At 43.9% G+C, this 23,295-nt stretch overlaps 1 protein-coding gene across 1 annotated transcript in view; it reads right to left on the reverse strand.

Moving 5' to 3' along the window:
* The window catches only part of LOC126106729 (uncharacterized), a 167,628-nt gene that overhangs the window by 140,523 nt on the left and 3,810 nt on the right, over positions 1-23,295 (reverse strand). The window contains exon 2 of the mRNA XM_049913107.1: positions 6,001-6,146. The gene's annotated coding sequence lies outside the window, so the exon portion shown is untranslated. The remainder of the gene's footprint in view (positions 1-6,000; positions 6,147-23,295) is intronic.

Below are 23,295 nucleotides of genomic sequence, written 5' to 3' on the forward strand. Positions count from 1 at the left end.
AGTGGAGGTAATGGACTTGTACCACTATTGAAATAAGCCCTTCATATACAGGGTGACACAGAATAACTGGAGTTTTTGAAATGAGTAGTGGCAGCCATGGGCAGGTGGCAGCACTGCAGGTAGTTAGCGAGTAAACAGTCCGCCATTTCAGTAATCATGGATCAGTGGGACGGACAACAGCGTGCGTTAGCCATAAAAATGTTTTATAAAAACAGTGATAGTTTGCTAGCGGCGCAGAGGGAGTTTCGACGTTTTTCTTGATTTAGGACGTCATGATACTGTTCCGTCGACACACTCGACAAAATGTTGGATTAATAACTTTGAAGAGACTGGATCTGCCCTCAAGCAGACACCAAGAGGACGACAAGAAGTGTGCGTTCTCAAGCGAACACTGATGTTGTCTGTCTTACGGAGCGCATTGCCTTCAATTCGTAAGCAGGCAGCAGTGTTTGGAATGTCCTTGGAGAGTGTCCACAGAATTCTTCATCTTGATTTAAAATTTCACGCGTACAAACTACAGATGGTGTAACAATTGAAGGACAACGATTACCGGTTACGATTAGGAACTAAGCCGCATTATGTAGTGTACCGGCGACGGATCGGTTAGCTGTGTAGTGTGTGGTGTTAATTGTGTTCCTGCAAGCGCTGCTAACAATGCCACACGTCTACAGTAATGACGAATACGCAGATATGGTGTATGTTTATGGCTTCTGCGACGGTAGTGTAACCGCTGCAAGAGAAGAATACCAGAGGCGCTTTCCGACTCGACGATTACCTGATCGCAGGGTGTTTACCAAAGTGTTTATCACTTAGCGAGCAAAAGGCTCTCTTCCAAGTAGACATTTTTCGTCCGAGCGCGCACGTCAACAAACTTTGCAGGAACAGGACGAAATTACTATCGCAAATGTTGAGCGAAGTCCCGGTACGAGCATACGAAGAATGTCCCTGCGTATGAATGCCCCACAGACACGTGTAAGGGGAAAATCACATGCGGAAAACCTGTATCTATTTCACATATAGCGTGTCCAAAATCTCTACATTGGCGACAATGCCCAACGACTTCAATTGTGTCACTGGGTAATTGAGAATAGTCATTTGCTTCCATGCATACTATTCACTGACAAACCCCAGTTTTCACTACATGGAATAAACAACACAGTAATTATCGATGGTCTCGGGGAAATACACACGCTTCAGTGGACAGCAATTTTCAAGTTAGTTTTGCCATAAATGTTTGGTGCGGCATGATCGGTAACCTTTTGATAGGTCCATTTATTATCAATGAGCGATCGACGGGAGAGAGGTAACTGCATTTTTTGGAAAATTCTTTTCTGGAACTATTGGAAGACATTCCTTTAACCAAGCGAACTGGAATGTACTTTCAACATGACGGTGCCCCTCCACATGTTACCTTACGTGTGAGGGACCATCTCAACCACCACTACCCTAATCGCTAGATTGGCCGTGGCTGTGCTACTAACTGGCCTCCAAGATCACCTGACCTTACACCTCTAGATGTCTGTTTATGGGGTTGGATGAAATCAGAGCTGCACAAAGTGAAGGTAAATGCACGAGATGAACTGATTCATCACATCATGGACGCTTCTGAATTGATTAGGAACCAACCACAGGCAACTGAAGAAGCAACAAAACATGTTAATGCTAGAGCGCAAAAGTGCATTGACGTTCACGGTGGGATATTCGAACTTGTTCTGTGAACTGTACAACATCCGTACGATAAGTGTTAAAGCTGCTTTAAAAGACGTGGTACGTCTTTTCAATTGAATACATGTAACATGCATATTGTAATGCATTATGTACTAAATGCAAAGTAAATAAACATTATGTAAGAATGTGTAACATAGCTGTACTACTATGTAACATTGTTTTCAAGAACTCACGTAACAGTACAGTTCTATTGCGTATACGTTCATGTTATGCACATCAATTTTGGAGAATTAGAGTTCCTTTCGATACATATACCTCCCTAACGAAGCATATGCGGACCTATATTCATATAACATTTTTTGTTCAGAATTAATTATTCTTTCACTGTTTAAAATATTGACCTTTCCACCCAAACGCCCTGTATATTAAAAATCGCCTTTGTCCGCCCATACAAATAAATTATTTTTTACAACGTCTTTAATACAGAGTCATTGCGTTTTATTTGTGATAATACAAGTACAGAAACACAACATTATGTTTGTATGGCCCGCATCTCGTGGTCGTGCGGTAGCGTTCTCGCTTCCCACGCCCGGGTTCCCGGGTTCGATTCCCGGCGGGGTCAGGGATTTTATCTGCCTCGTGATGGCTGGGTGTTGTGTGCTGTCCTTAGGTTAGTTAGGTTTAAGTAGTTCTAAGTTCTAGGGGACTTATGACCACAGCAGTTGAGTCCCATAGTGCTCAGAGCCATTATGTTTGTATGTGGTTGAACTGTAGTCAAGAAGACCCAATTCTCATATCTTTCAAATTTGGACCGCCAAAGGGAAGCGTGGCTTGGCACAAACAACATGCGCCATTTACTAACGCATGTTTGAAAATGTCTGTCCATGGTTTCAACTTGGAGCATGTCTAGCCACGTGCAACCGAGTTCCAAGAACACAACAGCACTGAAACGACGTTTTGTGAAAGGAACTGCCTCGTGATGCAGGTGCAGCAGCAATCTGAGCAACAGTTGGTACCACTATGAGACAACTGACTGTTACAGATCGGTTACTTGGAGGACAGCTCCGACCCACACGCATACTACTTACCCCAAACCATCGCCATCTGCGACATCCTTGGTGTCAAGCGAAAGCTGAGTGGAGGGTAGGGTGGAGGCCTGTTGCGTTTCCTGATGACGTCAGGTTCTACTGCAGTGCCAGTGATGGCCGTGTGTCGGTTAGAAGGAGGGCCATTTCAGACCCTAAAATCAATCTGTCTGTGTGCTAGACACACTGGACCTAAACCTGGAGTTATGATCTGGGGTCTGATTTCGTATGACAGTGGGAGTACTTCTCGTCGATATCCTACCCACCCTGACTGCAAATTTGTACGTCAGTCTGGTGATTCAATCTGTTTTGCTGCTACTCATGAACAGCATTCCAGGGAGTGTTTTCCAACAGGATAACGATCACCCACATACCGCTGTTGTAACCCAACATGCTCCACAGAGTGTCGACATGTTGGCTTGGCATGCTCAATCATCAGATCTGTCTCCAGTCGAGCACATATGGGACATTTTCCGACAAGATAACGATCGGCCACATTCCGCTGTTGTAACCCAACATGCTCCACAGAGTGTCGACATGTTGGCTTGGCATGCTCAATCATCAGACCTGTCTCCAGTAGAGCACATATGGGACATTTTCCAACAAGATAACGATCGGCCACATACCGCTGTTGTAACCCCAACATGCTCTACAGAGTCTCGACATTTTGCCTAGGCATGCTGGACCACCACATCTGTCTGCAATCGAGTACAATGGGACATCATCGGATGACAACTCCAAAGTCCTCTACACATAGCATTAACCGTCCCAGTATTGACTGACCAAGTGCAACAGTTATGGAATCCCATTCTACACTACTGCCCATTAAATTGCTGCACCACACAGATGACGTGCTACAGACGCGAGATTTAACCGACAGGAAGAAGATGCTGTGATATGCAAATGATTAGCTTTTCAGAGTATTCACACAACGTTGGCGCTGGTGACGACACCTACAACGTGCTGACATGAGGAAAGTTTCCAACCGATTTCTCATACACAAACAGCAGTTGACCGGCGTCGCCTGGTGAAACGTTGTTGTGATGCCTCGTGTAAGGAGGAGAAATGCGTACCATCACGTTTCCGACTTTGATAAAGGTCGGATTGTAGCCTATCGCGATTGCGGTTTATCGTATCGTGACATTCCTGTTCGCGTTGGTCGAGATCCAATGATTGTTAGCAGAATATGGAATCGGTGGGTTCAGGAGGGTAATAGGGAACGCCGTGCTGGATCCCAACGGCCTCGTATCACTAGCAGTCGAGATGACAGGCATCTTATCCGCATGGCTGTAACGGATCGTGGAGCCACGTCTCGATACTTGAGTCAACAGATGGGGACGTTTGCAAGACAACAACCATCTGCACGAACAGTTCGACGACGTTTGCAGCAGCACGGACTATCAGCTCGGAGACCGTGGCTGCGGTTACCCTTGACGCTGCATCACAGACAGGAGCGCCTCCGATGGTGTACTCAACGACGAACCTCGGTGCACGAATGGCAAATCGTCATTTTTTCGGATGAATCCAGGTTCTGTTTACAGCATCATGATGGTCGCATCCATGTTTGGGGACATCGCGGTGAACGCACATTGGAAGCGTGTGTTCGTCATCGCCATACTGGCGTATCACCTGGCGTGATGGTATGGGGTGCCATTGGTTGCACGTCTCGGTCACCGCATTGACGGCACTTTGAACAGTGGACGTTACATTTCAGATGTGTTACGACCCGTGGTTCTACCCTTCATTCGATCCCTGCGAAACCCTACCTTTCAGCAGGATAATGCACGACCCCATGCTGCAGATCCTGTACGGGCCTTTCTGGATACAGACAATGTTCGGGTGCTACCCTGGCCAGCACATTCTCCAGATTTCTCAGCAGCTGATAACGTCTGGTCAATAGTGGCCGAGCAAATGGCTCGTCACAATACGCCAGTCACTACTCTTGATGAACTGTGGTATCGTGTTGAAGCTGCATGGGCAGCTGTACCTGTACACGCCATCCAAGCTCTGTTTGACTCAACGCCCAGGCGTATCAAGGCCGTTATTACGGTCAGATGTGGTTGTTCTGGGTAGATTTCTCAGAATCTACGCACCCAAATTGCGTGAAAATGTAATCACATATCAGTGTAATATATTTGTCCAATGAATACCCGTTTATCATCTGCATTTCTTCTTGGTGTAGCAATTTTAATGGCCAGTAGTGTACAAACTGACATCCGGCATGTGTACAACACGGTGCTTGCACAATGGATCCCTGCATTCAACGTTCTGAAGGTTGTCCTTGTACACAAGCATTTCACATTTGCAATGGCTCACTCCTGCTTTCATTAACCTGTGATCTTGTAATGTTAATCAGTGAAATATGTTAGCTAGACAAACGTATTCCCGAAATTTCATTACTCCACACTAATTATTTTTTGGTTTTGCGCCGCGCGGTCCAGGGCGCTTTGTCACGGTCCGGGCGGCTTCCGCCCCCCTCCCCGCCCCCCACCCCCCGCTGGACATTCGGGGATTCGAGTCCTCCCTCTGGCATGGGTGTGAGTTGTCCATAGCGTAATTTAAATTACATTAAGTACTGGGTAGGCTTAGGGAGCGATGACCTAAGTAGTTTGGTCCCATAAGACCTTACCACAAATATCCTAATTTTTGGTGTTGCGATTTTTTTCTTTTCGTGAATGTATACACTTATAATGATCGTGAGTTACCAGGATGGGTTAGTTCTTTCTGTGTACTTGTCAGTTTTGTAGCTCTGAAGATGGCGGATAAAGACCAAAACTCGTATCTGGCTGTATCCAATAGCGACTGGCACTGAAACATGTGAATAGGTAGAGATACGATTCGAGAGTATTCCTTTGCACTCTGATCCAGGGACGTACGTGTGCGTGTGTGTGCGTGTGTGAATGTGCGCGCTGAAAAGCGGTCGTACAGAGGGAGCTGTAGACAGCTGGTCTGGGACACAGTGCACGCTCCTAGAAGCAGAGCCAGAGACGGTGGGCTCGTCTGAGACTCAGCGTAGTGCCCGGGTTCGATTCCCGGCGGGGTCAGGGATTTTCTCTGCCTCGTGATGACTGGCTGTTGTGTGATGTCCTTAGGTTAGTTAGGTTTCAGTAGTTCCGAGTTCTAGGGGACTGATGACCATAGATGTTAAGTCCCATAGTGCTCAGAGCCATCTGAACCATTCAGCGTAGTGTGCAGACAGACAGTGGAGAAGAGAGGGACGGACGAGCGGCCGCCTCAGGTGACTCACCTGTCCCTGGGAGTCCTTTCCGCGCGAGGGGGCGACGGCTGCCTCCTGGACGTCCTGGGCGGGATCGCCAGTCTATGTCGTCGCGATGAGGGCTCGTCTGGCGACTCGCACGGGGCGCAGCTCACGGCCGCCAAATCCCGCACTGGCTGCAACACACATACACACATGTTCGTTTAGTTAGCTGCCTATTGTCAGCCGACCAGACCAATTATTACTCCCCCATTAACACTTCCGTTGGTAAACGTACAGGGCGAATCACCTTAAACTTGCACCTCAAATATCGCGGAAATAGGAAGTGCTTTTCATATGCGAATTATACAGAATGGATTGGTAGTCATGGGATCGTATTGTTAGCTAATCAGCAGATTGTAATAATACAGTGTTTTGCGCAAACATACTCTTTTTTAAATCGAACAATGCCTATTTACATTAACAAAATAAGTGTTGGGTAAATCAGAATGTTAGTAGTGTTTGTTGCAGCGTTCTACACTCATGCTCATAAATAAAAGGATAATGCTGATACATGGTGAAACAACGCTCTGGTGGCCGGTTTGCGGGTTTAAACACCTCGGGGTATGACCATGCGGTGCAGTTGACCTGCGGTCGTCGCATGGTGGCGCTGGCAGCAGTCCACATACGCAGAGGTGTGTTGGTGCATTTCAGAGTACGGGGCAGCGAGTAAATGTGCAGACGTTTTCAGACGTGCTAATGGTGACTGTGTGTTGAAAATGGCTCAAAGAACACATATTGATGACGTTATGAGGGGTAGAATACTAGGGCGACTGGAGGCTGGTCAAACACAGCAGGTCGTAGCACGGGCCCTCCGTGTTCCACAAAGTGTGATCTCAAGATTATGGCAACGATTCCAGGAGACAGGAACACCACAAGAAGACCGATATCTCACCATCAGTGCCCGCGGACGGCCACGGGGTACTGCAGTTTGCCTTGCTCGAGACCTTACCGCAGCCACTGCAACAGTTGTCTCCAGACACACAGTCTACAGACGACCGAACAGACATGGTTTATTCGCCCGAATACCTGCAAGGTGCATTCCACTGCTGACTCCTGGTCACATGAGAGCCCGTAATGCCTGATGTCAAGAACACAATACATGGTCATTGGAACAGTGGTCCCAGGTTATGTTCACGGACGAGTCCAGGTATAGTCTCAACAGTGATTCTCGCCAGGTTTTCATCTGGCGTGAACCAGGAACCAGATACCAACCCCTTAATGCCCTCGAAAGGGACCTGTATCGAGGTCGTGCTTTGATGGTGTGGGGTGGGATTATGATTGGTGCACGAACACACCAGCATGTCTTTGACAGAGGAACTGTACCAGATCAGGTGTATCGGGATGTCATTTTGCACCCATATGTCCTTTTCAGGCGTGCAGTGGGTCTGTCTCCCTCCTGATAGATGATAACGGACGGCCCCACCGAGCTGCCATCGTGGAGGAGAACCTTCAAACAGAAGATATCAGGCGGATGGAGTCGCCTGCCGGTTCTCCAGAGCTAAACCCCATCGAGCACATCTGGGATGCTCTCGGTCGACGTATCGCTGCACGTCTTCAAACCCCTAGGACACTTCAGGAGCTCCGACAGACCCTGGTGCAAGAATGGGAGGCTATACCCCTGCAGCTGATCGACCACCTGATCCAGAGTATGCCAACCCGTTGTGCGGCCTGTGTACATGTGCATGGTGCTCATATCACATATTGATGTCGGGGTACATATGCAGGAAACAGCGGCGTTTTGTAGCACATGTGTTGCGGGACGGCTTTCTCAACTTATCACCAATACCGTGGACTTACAGATCTGTGTCGTGCGTGTTCCCTACGTGCCTATGCTGTTAGCGCCAGTTTTGTGTTGTGTCACATTGTGTGGCACCACATTCAGCAATTATCCTTAATTTATGAGCATGAATGTAGTACGAGTCGTTTACGAGATACCGTATTTTAAAAATTGCCACAAAAACACTTGTTTGTGCCATTCAACCTCCGTAGTTGCTAGATACAATGTTGTTATGTTTCCTTAAAGCGTGCCTGGGACTTCTTAGTCGGTTAGTGAGTGACAACACAATCAGTAGGTCGTAAGTGGACGGTGCGATTTATCAATGCAGCCGACATGCTCTTGGCGTATGGAGAGTTAGGAAGAGTGCAGCTCGTTGTTGTATGGTGTATGCGACAAGATATCCCAATAGACGTTAACCATCTCAGCAGTGGTTTATCAACCTCTTCAACCAGTTACCTTAAGGTGGTAGAGTAACACCTAGACAGCGTGGCAGAAGGAAATAACTGGCGACAGATGAGGGTGAAATTAATGTTCTCGCTGCCATTGCTGTTGATCCGCACGTTAGCTCCCGCGCAATCGCACGAGGAAGTGTCATGAGTCAGGCAAGTGTCATGAGTCAGGCAAGTGTCATGAGTCAGGCAAGTGTCATGAGTCAGGCAAGTGTCATGAGTCAGGCAAGTGTCATGAGTCAGGCAAGTGTCATGAGTCAGGCAAGTGTCCTGCACATTATCCATCGACATAAGTTACATCGATATCACATCTCTTTCCATCAAGAGCTGCATGGAAATGATCGTGAGAACCGTGTTAACTGTTGTAGATGGGCATCAAGATATGATACTCCATATGTACCATGTATCTCGTTTACTAATGAAGCCACATTTACCAAGCGCAGCCAGGTAAACGGCCGGAACATGCAGTATTGATCTGTTGACAATCCCCGAAGCCTTCGCCAGATGCAATGTTAGGCCCTGGTGTGGGATAGTGAATCATCAGCTTATACGAGGTGCATTCAAGTTCTAAGGCCTCCGATTTTTTTTCTCTGGACTGGAAAGAGATAGAAACATGCGCATTGTTTTAAAATGAGGCCGCGTTCATTGTCAATACGTCCCAGAGATGGCAGCACCGTACGGCAGATGGAATTTTACCGCCAGCGGCGAGAATGAGAACTGTTTTAAATACTTAAAATGGCGACGTTTTCCTTACTTGAACGGCTTGCAATCATTCGTTTTCTGAATTTGCGTGGTGTGCAACCAACTGAAATTCATCGACAGTTGAAGGAGACATGTGGTGATGGAGTTATGGATGTGTCGAAAATGCGTTCGTGGGTGCGACAGTTTAATAAAGGCAGAACATCGTGTGACAACAAACAGAAACAACCTCGGGCTCGCACAAGCCGGTCTGACGACACGATTGAGAAAGTGGAGAGAATTGTTTTGGGGGATCGCCGAATGACTGTTGAACAGATTGCCTCCAGAGTTGGCATTTCTGTGGGTTCTGTGCACACAATCCTGCATGACGACCTGAAAATGCGAAAAGTGTCATGCAGGTGGGTGTCACAAATGCTGACGGACGACCACACGGCTGCCCGTGTGGCATGTTGCCAAGCAATGTTGACGCGCAACGACAGCATGAATGAAACTTTCTTTTCGTCGGTTGTGACAATGGGTGAGACGTGGATGCCATTTTTCAGTCCAGAAACAAAGCGCCAGTCAGCTCAATGGAAGCACACAAATTCACCGCCACCAAAAATATTTCGGGTAACCGCCAGTGCTGAAAAATGATGGTGTCCATGTTCTGGGACAGCGAGGGCGTAATCCTTACCCATTGCGTTCCCAAGGGGTACTACGGTAACAGGTGCATCTTACGAAAATGTTTTGAAGAACAAATTCCTTCCTGCACTGCAACAGAAACGTCCGGGAATGGCTGCGCGTGTGCTGTTTCACCAAGACAACGCACCCGCACATCGAGCTAACGTTACGCAACAGTTTCTTCGTGATAACAACTTTGAAGTGATTCCTCATGCTCCCTACTCACCTGACCTGGCTCCTAGTGACTTTTGGCTTTTTCCAACAATGAAAGACACTCTCCGTGGCCGCACATTCACCAGCCGTGCTGCTATTGCCTCAGCGATTTTCCAGTGGTCAAAAGAGACTCCTAAAGAAGCCTTCGCCGCTGCCATGGAATCATGGCGTCAGCGTTGTGAAAAATGTGTACGTCTGCAGGGCGATTACGTCGAGAAGTAACGCCAGTTTCATCGATTTCGGGTGAGTAGTTAACTAGAAAAAAATGGGAGGCCTTAGAACTTGAATGCACCTCGTAGGCTCTTATTTCAAAGACGGAACACTGAACGTGCTCTAGTATCACAGTCTCCTAACAGGCCATATTCCACGTGTGCTATAAGACGCTCCTCTGCAGACTAAGAGGAACCTCTGGTACCAACATAATGGCTGTCCAGACCATAGCGGAGGAAGTACTTCAGCAGGTCTCCACGAATTGCTTCCGAATTGTTGGACTGGCGGCGGAGGACTTGTATCTCGGCCAGCCCATTCCCCGGATTTGACGCCTTTAGACCTTCTTTTCTGTGGGAAAAGCTGAAGGACGCTGCCTACAAGGACATACCACTACATTCGATGATATGCAACGCTCTGCTACTGCAGCCTGCTCGGACATCCCCACTGAAATGCTAGCACGTGTGCAGCAGTCGTTCAATATCAGACTGGAAGCGTGTATTGCCGCTGTCGGTGGTAATTCTGAAAACAATCTGTGGCGGTCAGTTGACTTATTACTGGTCATAATCCACATAACTAGTGTATGCACTTGTGTTGCTCCTCAGTGTATCCCACCACAGGTACTGTACAAGTCAAAGTGTGGGATATTTTCAAAACACAGTGCCTCAGAAACGACTCCCACTAAAATCCTGCAACAAACACCTGTGGCATTGTAATTTACCCTACTTTTAGTCTGTTAATATTGTAAGTAGGCTATGTAAGTAGGCTGTTTAGGTTCTTATATTGGTAACGCCGCCGCCACGTAGCGCTCTCTGTATGAAAATCACTGGCTGTGCTGTGTGCAGTCTGTGGCTAGTTTGCATTGTTGTCTGCCATTGTAGTGTTTGGCAGCGGCAGGTGGATGTGAACAGCGCGTAGCGTTGCGCAGTAGGTGAGCCGCCAGCAGTGGTGGATGTGGGGAGAGAAATGGCGGAGATTTGAAATTTGTAAGACTGGATGGCATATATATTATGATTATTAAGGTAAATACATTGTTTGTTCTCTATTAAAATCTTTCATTTGATAACTATGCCTATCAGTAGTTAGTGCCTTCAGTAGTTTGAATCTTTTATTTAGCTGGCAGTAGTGGCCCTCGCTGTATTGCAGTAGTTCGAGTAATGAAGATTTTTGTGAGGTAAGTGATTTGTGAAAGGTATAGGTTAATGTTAGTCAGGGCCATTCTTTTGTAGGGATTTTTGAAATTCAGATTGCGTTGCGCTAAAAATATTGTGTGTCAGTTTAAGGACAGCCCTGTATAATTTTTCTAAGGGGACGTTTCAATATCAATAAGCACTGTTCCATTTAAAAACGTATGTCTGCATAAAAAATACACTGGCTAACAATACGAGCCACTGACTACCAGTCAATTCTGTGAGAAACGCATATCAATAACACTCTACACTTCTGCAATATTTGCGGTGCAAGTTTTAGGTCATCTACCCTGTATACACCACTGTGCCTAAATGCTGTTTATTACTTTACTTACAACAAACAATCAATGTTATAAACACTAATATATTTACAACAGTTTCCCTGACAACTGTAAATGTCATTTGGTATGTTCCATTGTTGGAAAGGTGGGGGTATCAGCAAGCAAGTGAGTATTGGTATGAATATTTTCGAATGGCTTTCGAAGACCTCATCTCCAGAGCTGGTTTTGAGTCCACCTAGTATTTGTCGCCTATGGTTAGACTACCCTGATGTATTCTGATACAAAGAACACTAAATTTAGCTCAAAGTCACATTTACAACACGATAAAGGAAAAAATCAAAATTTAAATTTTACATATAAAATCAATATTGGACTCGTCTGTAGGTATATTTCGAGCTAGTTATCTTTCGCGACATACATGTAAGTAAATAGTGTGTCGTGTATTCAGTTGCTACTTGCATACTATTTTACTGATTATCTGCTGTGAACTGCTACTTCGTATGAAGAGTCAGCATTGCAGATAATATTGTTTCACAAATTGCCTCGAAAATGGTTGCCGCTGAGATTGTAATGTAGAGTGTCCGAGAAGAAATGATCGGCATTCAGAAACGTGACAAGAACGATCGTTTACAGCAAAAAAGTCTGGTAAACGTGTGCTCCAACCTGTTTGCCTTAAGAGCTAAGAGCACTTGTTCATCTTCGCTGCTGCGAAACACACCTTTCTACTGAACATGTGCCCATGTCTACTGGTATTTTTTTCCACATTTTTGCCCATACTAGATCCTCTCAGAATATGGAAAGCAAAGATCTTGCAGTAGAAGAGATTTGTTTTACATGATCTAAGATGAAGTAGTACTCTACCCTTAGCTGCAAATATTCCTACAAACGAGTCCAATGTTTATTTTATACTTTATCGTGTAGTAAATGTGACTCTGAGCTAAATTTAGTGTCATTTGTGTCAGAATACATCAGGAGAGTCTATCCATAGGCGACAAATACTAGCTGGACTCTGAAGATGAAGGCCACGAAAACCATATTTACTAGACTTTTTAGCTTCGAATGATCGTTCCTTTTGCAACCCGGAATACTTACCATTCCTGCTGCGACGTCCTGTTTACGTTGTTTCGTTGACAGTGCTCATCTAGCATAGTTGCTAAAAATATGCAATAGAAATTGCGCCGCCTATCGGGTGCGGACACTAACATGTGCCCATTTGAAACATTAAAACAGAAACAACTGAAAAAATGACAGTTAATTTTAAAAAGAAATATGAAAGAACAGAGCTTAATGTATTATCGACAGTATTATTAACAGTATACAAGCAGACTAAATATAAATAAGAGCTGATAATTAGGTTTTACAGAAATTATTATTTCGTAAAGGAATTTTTTACAGACAGCTGTACAGTCCAGAAAATATTTGCGTTAGCTAGCACATGTCTATGAGATTCGAAGAAAATGATGTTTCGGTACCACAGACAGGAAAATACAGTAGGAATAATGGAATCAAAATTCCACGAGCAGTCGATTGAAACCACTCAAAATTTTTTGTTACATAGTTGAGGATGAGGCCATTGTTCTTAGAAATATGCTTGAAAAGCTATTCGAGTACATCTAGCTTATGATCTTTCTTTTCTCTAAGTAAAATCGAATTCCTTTAACGCTTTTCGGTTTGTGTCCATAAATTAGCAGATGATCGGCAAAAGTGGAATCGTGTATATTAGTGCCTCTTTCTCCCAAAAAAAAATGTTCCTTGTAATTGACACTAAAAGACCTTCTAGTTTGTCCTATATAATAAACGAGACACATATCACAAGTGATTTTATACACTCCTGAATTGTGTATAGAAGCAACTGTGGACTTAACATTGTGAATGAGATTTTTTTGCAAGTTATTGTTCATGGGAAAGGCAAATTTGAATCCATATTTTTTAATCAGGAGACGACGAATTTTGTACGCATTAAGGCCTAAAAATGGAAATCGAGGAAACATTTTTGTACCACCTACTGTCAGAAACAGCACTGCTGCCTAAGGTGGTCACTTTAGTGTCAGTGTTTTAATTTTGAAGATCTTGTCAGCTAACGTGGGATCAGAGCCGTCATTAATTGCAATAGTTGTGAGATTACGCTCGTCTCTTCAGTAAGCTTGCCAGGTGACAAAGGTACAGGAACTGCACGATGAATGGCTGAATGGAAAAATGCTTTCTCATGGGAATGCGGCTGCACTGAACTAGCGGTCACAATTTGATCTGTATTAGTGGTTTTCGAGAATACTGAAAGAAAGTTTGTCGTTGTCAATAGCAATACTGAGGTCCAAGTAATTAAGCTGACAGTTGTTATTTTCTAATTCACAAGTGAAGCTGATTTTTCATGAAGACTGCTAAAAATTTGAAACAAATGCTAAATTCCTTCCCCGGAACAACTGTATATGATCAAAATGTTGTCTACGCACCTAGTAGAAGACAAAATACCCAGATCAGCAGCTGAAAAATTATTGAAGAATTTCTCTTCTACTTAATTAATGAAAATATTGACCAAGATACCTGCCAAGTGGGTCCCCATTGCCAGACCGTAAGCCTGATACTATAGTTCGCCATTGAAAGCAAAATGGTTGTGTTATGCTACTATTCTTGGCAAACGAATTAGATCAGTGATTTGTTCATCGGAAGTATCTTTTCTAAACGTACTTAGGTTTTTTTCACGAGGTCAATGGTACCTTAGTATATAGCTTCGTAATATCTAATTAAAAACAATTTAGTATCTTGGCCACATTGCAGATCTTTCATTTTACTGACTAGATTTTGACTATTGACGACAGAATAATTATTTCGAAAAACAAAGTATTTTTTTTTAGTTTTTCGTGAAAAAATCTTCCTAACTCATGACATGCACTGTTCATACTGTTCACAATCGGACGTATCGGATGGTGACGCTTATTTGCTTTGAACTGGGAACGCAATTTTTGGGCCTGTGGGTTCATATTAATAAACCGTTTTTTATGAAATGTTTTAAGAAAATGCGTAACGCGGTTAACGGCAAGCCTAATTTCTTCTTGTACCATGGGGGTCGGACCTCATCTAGTTCCGAAAAAAATTGTAATGTTTTAGTCACATATTCGTTCTGAGTTGCAATGATTACTGGATTACCTTTCTCAGATGTCGTTGTAAGGGTATAGTCTTCTTTTAGCTTGATATTAATATTTTTAATCAATTTTTATCACAATCATATTGACAGTAGTTTTTAACTGTATGTGTCTCAAAAATACTAGATCCATCAGACCGACCCTCGTTTGTCGAGAAGTGTCTACTTTGACTCTATCAAGGCCTTTTTTAAGATCTACAATCATATTTCCTACAACATTATTATCTGACAAGTTAGGCACTACAATGTACTTGTGTCCATTTTCCAACAAGACAGTTTCTTCCAGTGTAAATCTATTTCAGTCTTATTCATAATTCTGTTGAAAAATTTATACTCAGACCTTTGAAAACTACTAACAGGCTTTTCCACAGGTAAAATTCCCTTAAGATTAGCCAGTTTCTTCTCGTGTCTTTTTGCAATACAGTTCTTATATTTGTCCAACCTGTCGTTAATAACATCCCAAAATGCATCAGTTTGAAAAATAAAATGTAAGCAAAAAAATTTAATGAGCTCAACATACAAAACAAAGGCCTCTTCACTTAATCTGTCCTTTTTCTTGTATAAAGCACTGATTTTGTCGGAGATAATTTCCTAATGAGGATCCGACCGCCTTCGTTATCTGCTGAGCATGTACTAGACATTTCAGTCAATGAACCAATTGATGCTGCGTTGCGCAGACTACCGCCAATTATTGTAGTAATGTTTGAAACGGTAGACATAATTGCTACGTCATCTGCATCAGGTTCTCCACCAGACTCTGAACCTTATGTGTACTCTGCCATGACCTTTTCCAGCACTTCATTATATGATCAGCCAAAACTTCATGTGCCATGGAGGTGTGACACATGTGCGGAGACATTCTTCTGTGTCTTCTTCTTATTTGCTACTCACCATATAGCAGAGATGCTGAGTCGCGATAGGCAAAAAGATTCACACAATTGTAGCTTTCGGCCATTAAGGCCTTTGTTGGCACAGACACACACACACACACACACACACACACACACACACGCAAACGCAACTTGCACACACGTCTGCAGTCTCAGATAACTGAAACTTTGTTGTGCCTATTGCGACTCAGAATATCCGCTAAATGGTGAGTAGCAACTTCCCTTCTCTAATATTGTTACATTCCGTCCTGGATTTTCCATTGTTTGATTTTCTTCTTATTTTTGTTATCCCTTTGTCCCACATTGGCGCAGGGTTGGTATGATCTCACATGGTTAGTTTAAGGAATGGCCGCATTCCCCTCTCGTCGCCACATGGTTACCGCTCCCACAGAATATAACTGTGAGTACCAACCCATCATTCACCTGTTGAGCTATGGGAAACAGCCTAAAAACCACATCCAGGCTGGCTGCCACACCGTCTATGTGCCGGCACGCCTCCCTACACCAGCTACATAGGCGAGCAGTCATTCACATAGTTCCAAAAGAAGTATTCATGCATGTCACTATGATCCTCCTAATTATAAAAAAAAATTGGATGAATAATATGCCTTTTACGTTCAACTCTGTGCAAAAACTGTTTTCATCACATAGCATATTTTCAGTAACTATCCTACATGCAAATGTCTATAGGACGAATGTACGGATTTAGAAGCATATTCCATTAGGGGAATTACAGGAAAATTAAAGAGGCCTTTGGAGAAACGAGAAGCAGCTATATGAATATCAGGGTCTCAGATGGAAAACCACTCCTAACCAAAGAATGGGAAGCTGGAAGTAGAAGGAATATATAGAGCGTCTATATAAGGCAGTTGTTCTTGAGGGGAATATTATAGAAAGGGAAGAGGACGTACTTAGGGACGACGTGGGAGATATCGTACTGAGAGAAGAATTTGACAGGGCACTGAAAGAGCTAATTCGAAACAAGGCCCCATTCCGTCAGAACCACTTACAGCCTTGGTAGAGCCAGCCATGACACAATTATTGCATCTCGTGTACAGAATGTATGAGACCGGCGAAATACCTTCAGACTTCACGAAGAATACAATAATTTCAAATCCAAACAAAGCAATAGCTGATAGGTGGGGAAATTACCAAACTTTCAGTTTAATAAGTCATGGTTGCAAAATACTAACAGGAATTCTTTACAGAAGAATGAGAAAGCTAGTAGCAAACTCGGGGTAGATCAGTCTGAATTTCGGAAAAATTTAGGAACACGCGAAGCGGAACTGACTCCACGATTTATATTAGAAGGGAAACGCAAACGTACTTTTATATCGTTTGTAGATTTAGAGAAAGTTTTTAACAATGTTGACTGGAATACTCTCTTTGAAATTCTGAAGGTAGCAGGGGTAAAAATACAGGGAGCGAAAAGCTATTTACAAGTTGTACAGAAACCAGACAGTATTTTAAGAGTAGAGTGGCGTGAAAGGGAAGCAGTGGTTGAGAAGGGAGTGAGACAGGGTTGTAACCTATCCCCGACGTTATTGAATCCGTACATTGAACAAGCAGTAAAGGAAAGCAAAGAAAAATTGAAACAGGAATTAAAGTTCAGGAAGAAGAAATAAAAACTTTGAGATTTCCCGATGACATTGTAAGTCTGTCAGTGACAGAAAAGGACTTGGAGAAGCAATTGAATGGAATGGACAATGTCTTGAAAGATGGACACGAAGTGAACATCAACAATAGCAAAGCAAGGATAGCGGAATGTAGTCGAATTAAATCGGGTGATGCTGAGGGAATTAGATTAGGAAACGATAACTTAAAGTAGTGGATGAGTTTTGCTATGTGGAGAGTAAAATAACTAAAGATGTAAGAAGTGGAAAGGATGTAAAATGTAGACTGGCAAAGGCAAGAAAAGCGTTTCTGAAGAAAAGAAGCTTGTTAACATCCAATATAGATTTAAGAGTTAGGAAGACATTTCTTACAGTATTTGTATGGAGTGTAGCCATGTGTGGAAGTGAAACACGGACGATAAAATAAAATTATGTAGGGGTGTTAAATATAATAATTTGATAAAAGAAATTTTTGATTCTTTTCCCAAATTAACACAAACAACACAGATTCTTCAGAAAATGAGAAAACAGGTGAAGAATTCATTAAAAAATACAGTAATACACCAGTTGAATATGTATGCCTGAATGATATACATGAATTAATCGGTAGATTAATACACTCCTGGAAATTGAAATAAGAACACCGTGAATTCATTGTCCCAGGAAGGGGAAACTTTATTGACACATTCCTGGGGTCAGGTACATCACATGATCACACTGACAGAACCACAGGCACATAGACACAGGCAACAGAGCATGCACAATGTCGGCACTAGTACAGTGTATATCCACCTTTCGCAGCAATGCAGGCTGCTATTCTCCCATGGAGACGATCGTAGAGATGCTGGATGTAGTCCTGTGGAACGGCTTGCCATGCCATTTCCACCTGGCGCCTCAGTTGGACCAGCGTTCGTGCTGGACGTGCAGACCGCGTGAGACGACGCTTCATCCAGTCCCAAACATGCTCAATGGGGGACAGATCCGGAGATCTTGCTGGCCAGGGTAGTTGACTTACACCTTCTAGAGCACGTTGGGTGGCACGGGATACATGCGGACGTGCATTGTCCTGTTGGAACAGCAAGTTCCCTTGCCGGTCTAGGAATGGTAGAACGATGGGTTCGATGACGGTTTGGATGTACCGTGCACTATTCAGTGTCCCCTCGACGATCACCAGTGGTGTACGGCCAGTGTAGGAGATCGCTCCCCACACCATGATGCCGGCTGTTGGCCCTGTGTGCCTCGGTCGTATGCAGTCCTGATTGTGGCGCTCACCTGCACGGCGCCAAACACGCATACGACCATCATTGGCACCAAGGCAGAAGCGACTCTCATCGCTGAAGACGACACGTCTCCATTCGTCCCTCCATTCACGCCTGTCGCGACACCACTGGAGGCGGGCTGCACGATGTTGGGGCGTGAGCGGAAGACGGCCTAACGGTGTGCGGGACCGTAGCCCAGCTTCATGGAGACGGTTGCGAATGGTCCTCGCCGATACTCCAGGAGCAACAGTGTCCCTAATTTGCTGGGAAGTGGCGGTGCGGTCCCTACGGCACTGCGTAGGATCCTACGGTCTTGGCGTGCATCCGTGCGTCGCTGCGGTCCGGTCCCAGGTCGACGGGCACGTGCACCTTCCGCCGACCACTGGCGACAACATCAATGTACTGTGGAGACCTCACGCCCCACGTGTTGAGCAATTCGGCGGTACGTCCACCCGACCTCCCGCATGCCCACTATACGCCCTTGCTCAAAGTCCGTCAACTGCACATACGGTTCACGTCCACGCTGTCGCGGCATGCTACCAGTGTTAAAGACTGCGATGGAGCTCCGTATGCCACGGCAAACTGGCTGACACTGACGGCGGCGGTGCACAAATGCTGCGCAGCTAGCGCCATTCGACGGCCAACACCGCGGTTCCTGGTGTGTCCGCTGTGCCGTGCGTGTGATCATTGCTTGTACAGCCCTCTCGCAGTGTCCGGAGCAAGTATGGTGGGTCTGACACACCGGTGTCAATGTGTTCTTTTTTCCATTTCCAGGAGTGTAGTTATTCATGGTGAGGAGATAGCTGCTAACAAAACATTTTGCAATGAAAAAGTAAGAATAACAAAAATTTTAACAAATAAATTTAATGATTTCATTATCAGAACCCAAAAGATATACCCTATTTGTTCAGATTTCTAAATCATCTACCTATTACATTTCAGGGGAATGAGAAATATGGAAAATGGGTGATTAACACATTAATTAACAAATTAAATGCATCTACTAAGATATAATTATTGTGGTCCATGTATAAAATTAGATGAAGTTATAAATACATTACACCAAGCTTATAAACAACATGATACTGCATACAGAGGTTATAAAGGTATAGAGTGTAGGCACAGGCAGATAAAATACTACAGAATGTAGCAAAAGAGGGAATGTTTAATAATAATGAATCAACTGATGGAACATTAGCTGTTACAACTATTGGAGGTGTAATGTATTGAAAAAGAAAATTAGCTGTAGGTGTTAATATTGATGACAGTGGATGGAACTGTAATACATATTCTTTTTGTATACAAATTAATAATTTCAGTATTGATTACCTGTGGTGGTATGTGGTACACCAAAAGCTAAATCAGTTGAAATTGACCTCAATAAGAATCAGTTATATAGTATAGACTCTTTTTAACTGGTACACAAAGAAGTAAAATGAGATAAAAATTGGCAAAAATTTACTCATATCATTAGGCATAGTGGGCGAGCGGTTCTAGGCGCTTCAGTCGGGAATCGCGCGACCGCTACGTTCGCAGGTTGGAATCCTGCCTCGGGCATGGGTGTGTGTGATATCCTTAGGTTAGTTAGGTTTAAGTAGTTCTAAGTTCTAGGGGACTGCTGACCTCAGATGTTAAGTCCCGCAGTGCTGAGAGCCAATTGAACGATATATTTTACTTAATTGATGGACCATCGACACCAGTAAGTGTTTTGCAGAAGTATACCGCATTCTCAAAAGTACTTCAGCTTCCGTACTCATCATTTAAAGTCGTTAAGATAGTACCTGCAGATTTTATTTAATTGCAATCTTTCATTTATAAAATTCGCAATTGACGAGTTATAGGAACCTTCGACCATTCGATTCATGCGTTAATTCTTATCGTATGCTGTAGACTCAGCAGTATTTCGTCTGTAATGCGGCAACTACGTATCCCAGTCCCTAGACAACGACACCAGCCAAACCTTTTAATATTTCAACGTTGAAGCGGAGCGTGTATAGTTATTTGGAAAGCCCGCGACACTGAGTAACACTGAAATGTTCCGTGTGATTTTACCGGAAGATTATAAACTAAATGTTAAAACATACTGCGTGCAATGGGAGTGTTATTCATGGTGCTCAGGAAATACTTCAAGCTTCAAAACTTACTTTCAGTGATTCTCTGTGTCTGCAGGCTGTTCACGGCAAAGACTGGTTAAATTTGGAGAGGTATTTGTGGCATCCTAAGTCAGTATCCATTCCTTTATTTCGGCCGAGTCATAATTTGGATTTTGTTGTGCAGCACTGTTCGTTCATTCAATATAGGTGCAACGAACTCGCGACCTGCTGACAGGAAAAATCCATCGGAGAACTCAATATCTACAAACGGCATCCACGAGACATCTATAGAAAATGCCAGGTGAGCTAAAACACCTCCAGATAAGCAGTGAAGATAAAGGGAGCAAAGCAGAAAAGTGTTAGGGACTTTAATACTGTCCTCGTTATCACCGTGTAACCAAAACGATGAAATTTTGTGTCAGCTAGTGTAATGTCTGAACGCAGAAGTCTGCATACCAGTTTTCCGCTGTATCTATTAGGCACTGATCATACGCCTTGAAGATCACCGTTTAGGTAATGGAAAGGCTCAACAATCTACAGTGCACATCACTTTCAACTGCTGAGTTTCACTTCGCTATTTTTTCCATCTTATTTGTGTTATAGTCGTTCCCGGGTATGTTGACGGACATCCACAAACATACACGAAAGACAATATCTTTCAACATACAAGAATTCTTCAGATGGCTTCGTTGCAAGAATTGTGACGCGAGGCGGCACCTGGCTGCACCACTCTGAACTGGAGAAGAAGAAACTGAAAAGCAGAACTTCCCCAAGAAAAGTGATGGTTTGAGGGAAGTCATCTTCTGTTTTTATTTTTGAAATAGACACCTTATTTCATGCTTTTCTGCTGTTAGTTAATTCTGTCCCCTTGGGCAGTTGCGAGTTACTTGCATCACAGTGAAAAAGTGTAATCACGTATCTTCAAAATGGTTCAAATGGCTCTGAGCACTATGGGACTTAAGATCTATGGTCATCAGTCCCCTAGAACTTAGAACTACTTAAACCTAACTAACCTAAGGACAGCACACAACACCCAGCCATCACGAGGCAGAGAAAATCCCTGACCCCGCCGGGAATCGAACCCGGGAACCCGGGCGTGGGAAGCGAGAACGCTACCGCACGACCACGAGCTGCGGACAATCACGTATCTCATCTTCCATAGTGTGGTGGAGCTCTGTGTAATGGTGCCCTAATAAGGGTTATATATCAACGTGGTGGTGGTTACGGGCACAAGACATGTGAATTCTGTATGTAAAATTATAAAAGATGGAAACTAGCAGCGTGTTTGCCATCACGAAAGCCTTAACTGATAAGAAAGTTAAGGGGCAGAATCACAGCCAAGTGGGTTTGTACTGAATCTGCACAAGGTGTGTAACGCAATCGCGTTCTAGCCCTCATATAAATCCCATGTGAGGTGGTTAGCCTCCTGTGTGATTTATTCGTTAACTAATAGAAGTTTCCCTCTAAAAATGATGATGGAAAAAGGATTGTGGTTAGTGTGATCGTTTAACAGATAAATGCCATCCTACAAATTTACAGTTACTTTAAAGTCAGTACCGCCATTAGACTGTTTTTTTAATTTGCATTGTTACATTTACACGATCATGATTTCGGCTTAAAATGCCATTGTCAAGTGTTTTAATGTTATACAGTGGCTAAGATGCCATACTGTCGTATTTAAATACACTATTGGACACATTGTCTAAGGGTCAACTCAGGAGGCAAGGGGGTACTCAGTGATAAAGCAGTAGGATTTTGCCAGAAATATTTACCCTTACACAATGTGTCTAATAGAGTATTTTACATACGACAGTATGCCATCTTAGGCACTGTATAACATTAAAACACTTGATAATGGCATTTTAAGCCGAAATCATGGTCGTGTAAATGTAACAAAAAATGGCTTTGAGCACTATGGGACTTAACATCTGAGGTCATCAGTCCCCTAGAACTTAGAACTACTTAAACCTAAGTAACCTAAGGACATCACACATATCCATGCCCGAGGCAGGATTCGAACCTGCGACCGTAATGGTCGCGCGATTCCAGACTGAAGCGCCTTTAACCGCGTGGCCACACTGGCCGGCTGTAAATGTAACACTGCAAATAAAAAAATAGTCTAATGGCTGTACTGACTTAAAGAAATATATTATGACTGTGGCCCCACATTATAAAAAATTATTAAATTTACTGGTACATTTATTTTCTTTATACGTAACACAAAGTTGACCTTGAATTTGTAAAAGGAACAATCATGTATATTAATATTAACCACACATGTAAATAGTCCTCGCTTGATAGAGGTGTTGGTAAGAACCTTCTACAAACGACATCGCGTGGAATTCAGTGTGCTTCTCTACGGTGAGCGAAGAGAACAGGTGAAATGTACAATATCGATAAATAAGCCGGAAATCGGATGCGGTACCACGATGTCATCTAAGGAGGCAACGTTGAGAAACCTCGATTCGAATTTCGGCCGGCTGAAAAATCAACGAGACCTGCGAGCCGAAATTGCGCGTATTACCGGAAGTGTGGCTCAAGCCGGCGAGCTGATGACGGCTGCTATTCATGGTCGGCCGCTGCATGGAAACAGGCTCCGCCTTGGTGGCCGATCGTGGTGGCCGATCGTAGTACGAGCGCGAAAAAGAAGCTAAGAACAGGTAAAACCGCGAATGAAATTACTCTGCAGTAGCATGGCAAAGTTCTCGGCTGACTCCCCAAAATCACTTCTGCCACCGTCTAGACTGTGCCAGAACTCGGCCAATCGTGCCGCGCGGAGTGACCGCGCGGTTTGAGTCGTCATGTCACGGATT

This window comes from Schistocerca cancellata, chromosome 10 (genome assembly GCF_023864275.1).
Source record: "Schistocerca cancellata isolate TAMUIC-IGC-003103 chromosome 10, iqSchCanc2.1, whole genome shotgun sequence".
In the NCBI taxonomy this organism is placed as follows: Eukaryota; Metazoa; Arthropoda; class Insecta; order Orthoptera; family Acrididae; genus Schistocerca; species Schistocerca cancellata.